The sequence below is a fragment of the Quercus robur genome, chromosome 12 (assembly GCF_932294415.1).
Source record: "Quercus robur chromosome 12, dhQueRobu3.1, whole genome shotgun sequence".
Lineage (NCBI taxonomy): Eukaryota > Viridiplantae > Streptophyta > Magnoliopsida > Fagales > Fagaceae > Quercus > Quercus robur.
The window spans coordinates 32694140-32704712 of record NC_065545.1 but is presented as its reverse complement, the minus strand read 5'-3'; positions in this window follow the sequence as shown (position 1 = coordinate 32704712).

Below are 10573 nucleotides of genomic sequence, written 5' to 3'. Positions count from 1 at the left end.
GGTCTCTAGGACCACATACTTTGGGTAAATTAATACTTCAGTCCATTTCACTAAGTATTAAACAAAACGTTAGTCATGCTTGGTCTCTCGGATCACATACTTTAGGTAAATTAATACTTCAGTCCATTTCACTAAGTGTTAAACACAAACTTTGTTACGACTGGTCTGTCAGACCTCTTGCATTGGATAGACTAATATCCTTGATTATTTGCATAAGTATTGGCCAGAACCAGGACTATGTTTGTTCCTTTAGATCTTTTTCTACTAACTGTTTTTTCCATCTCCATGAGATTTAGCCTTCCCTGTTGGGGGCCTGGTTCTCAATGCAAATTTATGATCATTTTCTTTACTATTTATTTTTGTTTAATTTATCTGAATTAGCAAGCAAAGTCATCAACCCTAAGTTTTATTAGAAGGCAACACAATAACTACATCAACCAGAGAGTAAATGTTATAAACAGAGGTGGAATAAAAAGTGAAGTCTTTTCATTGATCAAAAGGAAGGTACATTATAAACAGTGGTGAACTACCACCAAAAAAAAAAAAAAGGTACAAAAAGGGAAGTAAAAAGATCCTATAACTACGCCTTTGCTTGGGGAGGGTAGACTCCTATAGTCTTGAGTTGTTGGATTCTCTTATCAAGCATGTATTTGAGTATGATTGAATTCTCTATGACTCTGAAATTTGTGATTAAGGATGGTTTTGAGAAAATTGCTATTATGTCAGGCAGAGTTTTGTGGGTACTTTGATTTAAATCTTTGTCCTTGAAAATAATTGAGCACATAGTCAATTTTTCTTTACTCCATTTTGCTTATAAAGAGAAGGAGTTGAATTAACTGGGTCAGGGAAGTTCAATCTTGCTTTGCTCTAGAATCCGTTGATGGATCCTTGAGGCGAAATCCTAGTTAATACCAAATATTAGAGAAAGGATCTAGGAAATTTTTTTGTCACAACCAAAAGAGCTTTCCCAGCCGTCCTGATTATCATGCCATCATTTCATGGTGTATTTCCATAGTCAACCCCCTTGAGCCTTATTTTACATAAGCCTTTATTTGTTCTTTTAACTACATAAACCATTCCCGTTCTAAGCCTGAAAAACAATAAATTTACCTTACATTTTGAGAAAATACTTTGGTGGAAATTTGCATTAAAAGAGAAAGTGAAAGGCAAGAATAGGAAAAGGGTTAAAGTGGTTGAAAATTTGAAAAGGCTACAGGTGTCAAATTCTTCCAAAAAAAAAAAAAATCACTCCACTTTTGAGTATAGCAGTAATATTGTCATCATATGAGCATATTGTCGAGAAAGAGCTATGGTGTGAATCCTGTGGATATCTCTTTTATTGTTCCTTCTACCAAGTATTTTCCCAGTTTGCTTGATTTTCCATATCCAATTCTTTCTTAGCCCTCACCCTGTGGCCTGTCATTACAACCTTGATTAAAGACCTTTTGATCTCTGATTTTGGTGTTTGATTACATTAGTGGAGAGGATTTTTGAAAATTGGACTTATAGGGTTAAGTTTTGAGAGAATTTTTCTGATTTCAGTTGTTCTATTGTTATTTGAATTTGCTGGTGGTTTGGAGTTAAATTGACTATTTCACACACACACTCAAGGACTTAGCTTTAGGTTGAAGTAAATGCTTAACTCTTGCTTGCCAAATTGCTAAATTTTTGATTGATTTTCCTGCCATCTTTGATGTTAAAAGAGTAAGTTACTAGTGTTGAAATCTAAATTCAAATCATGGCTTGGTGAGTGATGATATTACTCTATGGGGTCTAGCTAATAGTGTCTATAGTTGTCTTTTATTTTATTTTATTTTTGTTTGAGGACAAACAAAGTTCTAAGTTTGGGGGTGTTTGATGACTCGCATAATTGAGTGTAATTTATCACTTCTTAACTTTAAACTTTAGTCTAATTTTATTTATTTTGTTGATTTTAGACTTGATTTTTGTTATTTAAATTTTATTCCAGATTTGAAGAAAATAAAGATTTACTCAAATAAAAGAGATGTAAAGCAGCTAGAGAGAATATTTTTGGCCTTGGAAGTTGGCAAGAAAAAGAGAATGAGGCGCTCAAGAAAAAAAGAAGGGCTGAAAAGAAGAAAAGAAGGAGGCACTGAACCACAAATAAAAAAAAAGAAGGGTTGAAAAGAAGAGAAGAAGGAGGTGCTGAACCACAAATAAAAAGAAGAGGGTTGAAAAGAAGAGAAGAAGGAGGTGCTGAACCACAAATAAAAAGAAGAGGGTTGAAAAACGTTTTGGGCTGAAAAAGTTCTTGGGCTGAAAAAGTGTTTTGGGCTGAAAAAATAGGGCAACACATCAAAAAGAAAAGAAAAGAAACGTAGGGCTACAAGAAGACAACAAAAAGGAGGCACTAAAGGAAGCAAAAAGGAGGCGCTTAACAAGAAAAGGAGTGCTGAACAGAAACAAAAAAAGTGGCGCTGAACAGAAACAAGAAAGAGGGCTGAAATAGAAGAAAAGAGGGCTGAACAGAGAACAAAAGAAAAGAGTGCTGAAGCAGAAAGGAGGGCTGAAGCAGAAAAGACACTGAAAAAGATTCTTTTGCGTTCATTTTTTTTCTTCAAATCTTCTCAAAAAAATTATGGTGAGTTCGTTTATGTTGAATTTAATTTTTAGCGTGAACTAAACTTTCTTTATTCTAGGAAAACGATGTAATCTAGTTTCGAACTATGCTTGCTTTTCTATGTTAATTTGAACAAATTCTCTTCATGTTTGTCTGATTTATTCTAAGTTTATTGCTTCTAATTAACTGGCCATTAATTAGATGATTTTAATCTTGTGATTTGCTGTCGAAAGAGGGAATTATAGGATAGATCTTGAATATTTCAGCATAGGTAAATATAGAGATCGAAAGACTTGTATGAACCTATGTAGTATTAAAATCATTGGTCTTAATGCTTTCTTACTTTATTAAATTGCATACTCTTGTGTAAATTGATGAACATGAATGTTTCCAATTGACTGTCAAAAGAGGCTTTTGGAAGAGTTTGGAGATTGCTAACAAACAGAGAGAGTTGAATTCAATTAGCTAGATGAGTAAAGCATAGTGAGGTATTAGGTGAAATCGATTTCCTGGAAGTTTCTCTCTCATTAAGTTGATTTTTAAGCAACATCTTTCTTTTCCTCTGCGTATCTTTTATTTAAATTGATGGCCATTAATTAATGGCCAGTTAATTAGAAGTAATAAGCTTAGAATAAATCAGACAAACATGAAAGAATTTGTTCAAATTAACATAGAAAAGCAAGCATAGTTCGAAGCTATATTATATCATTTTCCTAGAATAAAGAAAGTTTAGTTCATGCTAAAAATTAAATTCAACATAAACGAATTCACCATAATTTTTCTGAGAAGATTTGAAGAAAAAAAATGAACGCAAAAAAATCTTTTTTAGTGTCTTTTCTGCTTCAGCCCTCCTTTCTGCTTCAGCACTCTTTTCTTTTGTTCTCTGTTCAGCCCTCTTTTCTTCTGTTTCAGCCCTCTTTCTTGTTTTTGTTCAGCGCCACTTTTTTTGTTTCTGTTCAGCACTCCTTTTCTTGTTAAGCGCCTCCTTTTTGCTTCCTTTAGTGCCTTCTTTTTGTTGTCTTCTTGTAGCCCTATGTTTTTTTCTTTTCTTTTTGACGTGTTGCCCTATTTTTTCAGCCCAAAACACTTTTTCAGCCCTCTTCTTTTTATTTGTGGTTCAGCGCCTCCTTCTTTTCTTCTTTTCAGCCATTCTTTTTTTTTTTTTTTTGTGGTTCAATGCCTCCTTCTTTTCTTCTTTTTAGCCCTTCTTTTTTTCTTGAGCGCCTCATTCTCTTTTTCTTGCCAACTTCCAAGGCCAAAAATATTCTCTCTAGTTGCTTCACATCTCTTTTATTTGAGTAAATCTTTATTTTCTTCAAATCTGGAATAAAATTTAAATAACAAAAATCAAGTCTAAAATCAACAAAATAAATAAAATTAGACTAAAGTTTAAAGTTGAGAAGTGATAAATTACACTCAATTATGCAAGTCATCAAAGGGTCCTCTTTGAGATCAGCTAACTTAGATTTGGCATCACCAGCTTTGGACTTGGACTCAACATCCTTAGCCTTGGAGACCACATCCTTAATCGTGAGAGCATACTTGGAGTGCTTGGCCTTTGTTGGTAGCTAGACCTCTTTACCCTTGCCCTTATCCTTGAGCCGAGGACCCCCCTTGACAGCCTCCTTACCCTTGGCTGCCTCGATCCCCTGGTTTTGGTAATTGGTCTTGCCCGCCCCTGTTGAGACTTCAGTATCAGAAGAAGGGGCTTGGATGGTGGAGAGCTGTTTAGGGGGAGGGAGAGGAAGATCAGCGGGAGGAGGGAGCATCGTTGGAACTTCTCAGATGTCCTCTAGATAAAAAATGTTCTCAGCGCTCCTCCACTTAGAGGTAGCAGGGACTCCTGCTCAGTTGAGCGCTTCGGCCCATACCTCCTTGTAGTAATCCTTGCACACCTCCACCAGCTCCTCCGCCAGCCTTATCTCCGTTTCCTACACTCCACGTTCGTAGGATGCTGTCTCTGTGGCCTCAAAAACATCCCTAGCCACCCGGGCTACTTCGTTAGCTTTTTGCAACTCGACCTTGAGATCCAAGACCAGCTGTCTCTAGGTGGCTAGCATTATCTCAGTGAGATGAAGCTTCTTACGTTGGTCCTCGACGTTCTTCAAGCTCGCCTCGGCACTCAGATGTGCCCTTTCCTCAACAACTAGCTTGCTCGCGAGCTCCTTGTTCTTTTGTTCAGCTGCGCCTAAGGCCTTGCTGGTCTCGGCACGGAGGTTGGCCTTGACCCTGGCTTCGTTCCAGGCATCATTGACCCATTCCTCGGCTATAGAAACTTCCTGGATATCCTACACATAAGCAACAAAGGAGTATGTTAGAAACAAAACAAAAGAGCAGGAAAAGAAACAAGTAAAGTGTGCCTAGGGGCTTACCATGGCCAGACCCATCTTTAGGGACAGGAAAAGCTCTGGCTACCTTACTTTCTTTAAGGCATCCATGTCCATGGGAAGTAAGAGGCGGCGCTCCAAAGCCTCAGCCACATGATAGGCATGACCTTTCTGGATTCCTAGATAGAGGCATTCTAGGGTAATGCCACGCCATCCAATTCCAACTTGGGGTTCTAAGTTGAATGGTGTACATCGGCTGAATGTTCAGCCTCCCTACTCTCCACTGAAGATTCTCATGCTCTATCTTTGGTTATTTTCTGCTGCTTCAGGTCCTTCGGTAGGGCAATCTTCCCTTTCTCAATGTCCTTCTCTTTCCTCTTCTTCTTTTGCAAGTCTGGATTGGGGAGCAGGCCGAGCGGGGAAGGAAGAGGGGGAAAGGGAGGATTGTGGGGAAGTTGAGTCTTTGGGGCCTCCTTGGATGAGGACCCCTTGTTCCTCCTGGCGAGGATGTCTTTCAGGCCTTTCCTTGGGTTCAAGGCTATGTCTTCCTCCTCCTCAGAGCTATTATCCACCTGGGCAATTATAAGTTTGGGAGAGTGAGCTGCGGAGGATCTGTTGAGTTCACCCTCGAAGTTCGAAAGATTCATAGGCCTTTCTTGTGACTTTCCTTCTTCTTTGAGGCGAAACTTATCAATCTTAGCCTCCAGGGACAAGTGTGAGGAGGTTGTTTCTTCCTTTAGGGCTACTACCTCACGAGGAAAGCAGTGGAAAGGCAGCTCAACGGGTGGCAGGTCTTCTCAGGCTAAGAAGCCGAGCATCGAAACGTCTATTCAGGCTAGTCTGGGATCATCGGCTCTTATTGTTTGGCCCACGTCTTGGAACAGATTTGACAAGAGCTCGAAGTCAAGTATCAAGTGGACGGCTCGCAGTTGCCTGTCTTCACTCACGAATATCTCGGACCTCAGCACCTTGTTGAAACTCGTGACGTTAACCAGGCTAAGTTTAGGAGCAACGTGCCTTTTATTTGTAAAAACATCTGAGGAACAAAACTATGGTCAGTATAATGAAATCACCATCAGAAGTGAATGGAATGCAAAAAATGAAGGAGTAGTGAAGTTGTAGGGTAATTGCCCACGCTTTAGAGAAAAAGGGATCTAAACCTAAGGTACCCCACTTGGCTCTCGCTCCCAAGTTAGGTAGTGAAGACTGTTGTGCCATGCCCTAGAGGCGATTAAGTAGTCATCCTTCATGTCCTTGTTGGACTTGGGAAGACACGATACGAGCCTAACAACAGTGGATCGGGACTTGAAGTAATATCCCACGTCGACAAGTGAATGACATTCATACATGTGAACAATGTCGTGCCATGTAAGTCTCAAGCCCATTTGCTCATTGAGAGCATCTACTTTACCTAAGACCTTAAATAGGTTAGAAGTGCACTAGTGGGGACATAACTTGGGGTTGATTAGGTAGTCTCAGGTCACCCTATCCATGGAAAGTGTCATTTCTCCTTCCATGAAAGCAATCATTGGAATGACAACCACCCATTTTTTTCTATCTGTGACTATTCGGTCTGGAGCACAATATCGTAGGGCTACCCCCTGCGAAATGTGGTACTTAGCCCCGAAACCCTCCATACCGACGGGAGTGTCTACAAGATGCTTAAATCTATCCATCTAGGCAGGCTAAAGGGGAAATAAAGAAGTCTTTAAGGAAAGGAAACGAAAAATAGAGGGCCGAGGAGAAAAGAACCTAAAAAAATGAAAACTTACGAGAAAGAAAAAAATAACCTAAAAAAATGAAAACTTACGAGAAAGAAAACAAGTGACACTGCAGGAACTTCTTGAAAGTTGGGAGAGTGGGAAGTTCTTGAAAGCTTGAGAGTTTGAGATTTCTTGAGAGTTTGAAGATTTTGTAAAATGAGGAAAAATTATTCCCCCTGGTGCCTTATATAGAAGGTGGAATTGAGTGAGAGTTATCTCGCTTAAATTTCAAGGGGAAATGCCAGCCGTAGGATCTACATCTCACCATAGGATACGGGGAACAAAATGCTGCCTGGAGCATTTAATGAGATATTGTGGGCTCCGAAATATCAGGAACAGTTATGGGACACGCGCAATGACACTCTCACGTGTAGAAATTAAAGGAACGTGTGGGACTTATTTTTCAAACATCAAAACCCCACTTTTCTCCTCGGATAGGAAGGGAAAACTAGAGTTTTAAAGGGTTATTGTGGGGACGCAGGCCCAAATATATATTAGGCCTTGAGCCTTGTTCGAGGAGGCACAATGGTCTGAGAATAAATCAACAATGAGGGAGGAGTAAGACTAAGAACTTTATGCGCAAGTTATGGCTGTAAAAGCTGGGAGAGGTAGACCGAGGAGGAGTATCTCCTCAGCTAAACAAAGAAGGGGTCAAAAGGTGAGTTGTATTATCCAGAGTGACTTTCCAGGAAGTTTTGTTGATAAGGATATGTACTGTGAACGTACGAGACAGAATGGGAGCTGAAAAATATCTAAGAAAAAGCTGCTACCACCGTATTGAATGCTCTACAGCTAACTCTCTGGCCGCATTATGTGTAGAAGACCCTTGAACAGTGCTGCCTTGGTCGCCCCAACTCACAAAGGGCTTATGAGGGTATCCAATGGGACAAACACTTAAGTAGTGGCTTGGATGACCGACAAGTGGAGGGTCAAGATCATTCAATGGGAGATATATAATATAAGAGACCTTTGATGTAGAAGGGGCAAGAAATTAAGAGAGAAAGACTGTAGCAATAAAAAACTGAACTTGTAACCAACTTTGAGAGAAATATATATAAGAACTGATCTCCTCAGACTATGCTGATGATAGTTTTCTTTAGATTAAACTACTCTATCTACATTTTCTTGTCATCTGAATCCATTTTAGTTGTTGACTGATTCATTAAAACCTAGTTTTCCAACTCACTCTCTACAAATTCATTGTATTGAGTTTTTTGGGCCTAAGTTCATTTATCGTTTGGGCTAGGGACTCAAATTGCATCCTTACAGGTCTATATTATCATGCTATTGAATTTAATTGAAAAGTATAAAATATGACTATTAAGAAATCTAACTTAAGTTTTGTTCAAACTTTATATGATTTTTTCCCCTTATAAAAAGGATGTCTAAATTGGACTTGTCTGGAGTTGTATGGGTAGGAAATTAAAGGAGACTTTCAGCGTTTGTTAAAAAATAATTCATAATCTCCCAAAGAAAAATCAATCTTAAATTGAGATCCTAGCTAGTTAAGTATTGACTTTGGGGCATAGGCTATAATAAGCTGGCAACAAGTTATCTACTAAATACTAATCCTTTCTTTTGGTTATTTCATAGTTTCTGATTTTTTATTTGTTAAATATAAGATAGATTTTTTTAGTAATTTTTATGCTAATAAAATAAAAATTACTTGTTAAAAAAAATCTATTTCATTAAATTAGAAAAAAAAAAATGAGACACAAAAATGAAAAAGCAAAAAGCTTTTTGCTGAACAGATAATGTTAGACAAAACTTTACTTTAACAATAAGTTGAAATAAGTTTACAGCAAATAAACTAGTCGGTCTCTAATCCAAATATCAAACCAAAAGAAAAATATCATTAGAAAAAAAAATGCTAAGTCCATAATATTTTCATAACAAATTTTAAGTGTTAGATTGTTATTAGTTATTTCGGGTGAAAGAAATAATTTAAATTATATATTCAAATTAAAACTACTTATAACATTATAAATGTATGAAACATGTAGCGTGGACGGTTCAACTTCAACAACCCATTCAATTTTGATACAGAGCACTTTGGCCGGGGACAAAAACAAAATTTCAATCAAAAGGGTACAAAAATCAATGAGGGGAACCCAGAGGACCCGTCTCATTTGTCTTTGTTTGGGCCACAATGGCATTATTACGGAAAATCTGATTGTCAGAGCTGGTTGCACTTGAGGATTGAGCACTTTTTTGCCACAAAACAAAGGAAAGGACTAAATGGTTGTCCTAAAAAGAAGCAAATACACGACTGTCTTTGAATTTGGAAGTACCAATCAGGTCCACTAATCCACCGTCCACTATTATGATCGTCGGTTTGCTATTTTTCTTTTGAATTATAAGTGCCCGTAAGCCCGTTGAATCGTCCTTTTATGCTACTGTGTTTGCTCCAATATTTTTTTTATTTTTTTATTTTGGGTTAAATGCTCCAGTATTTCAAATGGCTGATATGGCTGTAGCAAATTGAAAAATTGGCTGCGTCTGCGTCTTTACACTGCTTCTAAAGTTAACATATGGTGCTCAAATGGCTGTACCAAGTAATAGTGTGTTTGCACCAATTCTTGGCATGGCAAAGTTAATATATGGTGCTCGAGCCTCAAGGTGCCTGTAGGAATTCAATAATCTACTCTTCTATTATATGGTAACATTTTTTTTTTGGCAAGCAGCACTGGTTTGCCTTCAGTTAAGTAATTATCAAACTAAATCTATTACTAAATGATAAGGGCGTTTTTGTCCAGAGAAATTTTCCTCATACGTCTGGATGAATGAACCTCACTTGAGGTTCGTCTTGATAAAATCCTAAAGTATCCGTCTACCTCTAGAAGACCCGTCGGGGAGCCCTTGGGTCAGCCTAACGGGCGACACACACACCCCACGTGTGGGTGCGGATGAGCCCGACGAATGTAGACATAAGCCTGGCGGGCAGATGCTCTGAACCCGATGGTGGGGCCGTGGGACCCACAAACTTTTGCTTGCACACCATTCATAAATCTCTAAATGGATATAACTTGCACACCACGATCAAAGATCCTTCTACCCAATTGTATCCTCCCAATATGGGAAGTAAGGCTCTAAGATCTTGGAACATTAACTCTATATCCTCCATTGGAGCACGTGTAGATTATCAACTCATTGACAATTTTTGTGCATCATCACTAAAGAAAGTAGAGGAAGAATATTGCATCTAAAATGTTAAATGTCCGCTTCTCCATGCACCCTTACATTGTTTTATAAGATTATGTAAACAACATATATAGCCATCGAATGATCGAATCATCTAGGTATTCACACCTTTTGGCGTAGAGTAAAAAATTTAGAAACACTATATTGTAAAATTTCATAGGACACTTAAACCATTGCACATTCATCCTGTCTTTTGCATATTGGGATCTGTAACTTGTTTATCCCTCCCAAGTCCCAGGCTGTTTTCAGCTCATATATAATTGTTGTAGAATCGATTTGCAAGGTTGATGTCCCCAAAGACGTAAAAAGGACGATAGGAATGGGATTAGGAAACAAATTTTAGACAAAGGAAGATGGTTTTGATATTGGCTAAGACCTGAGAATAAGTGAAGTAGAGAATTTGGTTCCAATTCTCTAATGGAAAAAACCGGATATATCACGATGTGCAATTGTTGACTGTTAAATTAAATATTAAATAGGAGTTCAAGGCCCAAATGAGGATGAGGATGGTGGATTGAACTCTCAATTGGAGTTGATTAGTGCATTTGCATTAACTAATTGAACAAGTTAGAATTAGGATATTGGAATGTAGTTCGGCTACACCAAATTGGGACATAAACCAGTTATGTAACATGTATTAGATTAATTTTGTTTTAAAAGTTTTTGTTTACAATAAGAGGGGAAGAGGGTTTAAAACCAAG